Below are 1,336 nucleotides of genomic sequence, written 5' to 3'. Positions count from 1 at the left end.
AGACAGAATCTCACTTTGTCACTCTCAGTACAGTGCTGTAGCATCATAGCTCACAGCTACCTTCAGCTCTTGGGCTTAGGCGATTCTCTTGCCCTCAGCCTCCCGAGTAGCTGGGATTACAGGTATCCGCCACAGTGCCCGGCTATTTTTTTTTGTTGCAGTTTGGCCAGGGCCAGGTTTGAACTCACCACCCTTGGTATATGGGGCCAGCGCCCTACTCACTGAACCACAGTTTACACCAGTTTTTCAAACTCTGGCCACACTAACTACTCACTCTGATTGCTGGTTATTCCAACATCTCGATCATATAATGAACTTGAATTTATTTTTATTTCTGCTAATATGAGTGCCTGGTGAAACCAATCTGGAAAATAGACGTGTCATGTAGTATCCACAGCCAAAGAAGAAAAAACATACTGCCCCAACTGATAAAAAGACAACTGAACATAGAAAAACTTCTGTGAAAAGTCAAGAACTATCTTTGCTCAGAGACACATGACAACCAGATGTGTGAAAGTGCCAGTGAAGAGGAGAAGACACAGCAAACTCCAGGCTGGAAGGTCCCAAGTTCTAACCTGACTCTGTCTATAACTCTGCTCTTTTTATCTTGTGAGGTAATAAAGTATAAAAATGGTTCCCACCCCAATGCTCAAGATGCTATGGACTTGGTTGTCTGACACTGTCTGTTACCAAGTTCTCCACTTAAATGCCAGTCAAATTACAAACTTGGGCTATTTTTGTTCATAAGGTAGTACCTTATAAACATACAAAATGCACCATTATAAGAAATCCCCTTCTATATAATAATTGAAAGTTCTTTTGAATGATCAAAATCCTTTCCCCAACATTGCAACTTAAAAAATTAAAAGCGCAGCGGTGCCTATAGCTCAAAGGAGTAGGGTGCTGGCCCCATATACCAGAGGTGGCGGGTTCAAACCTGGCCCCGACCAAAAAAAAAAGAGCAAAAAAATTGAAAGAGCAGTGCACATTTCATTGACCTGCTTTCTCTGTATGTGAGCAGTGTTATTTCTCACGTGCTATACAAATAGTTGAAGGTTAATTAGCAGTATCACTATAAATAGTAATGCTGCCAGTCTCCTTCAGACAAGAAACTTTATAGGAAGTGGTTAAATGTATTAGGTAAATAATAAGTCTTTATCTACAAAAGATGTGACCATTTAGGTTTTTTGTTTTGGGAAACTAGGATTTTAAAAGATATGTTTGGCTCAGCGCCTATAGCTCAACCGGCTAAGGTGCCAGCCACATACACCTAAGGTGGCGGGTTCGAATCCCCAGCCTGGACCCGCCAAACAACAATGACGGCTGCAACCAAAAA

The 1,336-nt window shown here is 41.5% G+C and overlaps 1 non-coding gene and 1 pseudogene across 1 annotated transcript; one reads left to right on the top strand and one right to left on the bottom strand.

Moving 5' to 3' along the window:
• The window catches only part of LOC100958363, a 24,359-nt pseudogene that overhangs the window by 19,148 nt on the left and 3,875 nt on the right, over positions 1–1,336 (bottom strand).
• LOC111722732 lies at positions 982–1,110 on the top strand. The gene has a single exon (XR_002771426.1). It is a non-coding gene; the product is annotated as a small nucleolar RNA SNORA19 (small nucleolar RNA).

This window comes from Otolemur garnettii, unplaced genomic scaffold, assembly GCF_000181295.1.
Source record: "Otolemur garnettii isolate 467f Iridium unplaced genomic scaffold, OtoGar3 scaffold00335, whole genome shotgun sequence".
Lineage (NCBI taxonomy): Eukaryota > Metazoa > Chordata > Mammalia > Primates > Galagidae > Otolemur > Otolemur garnettii.
This window is presented reverse-complemented; position numbering and strand designations above follow the sequence as displayed.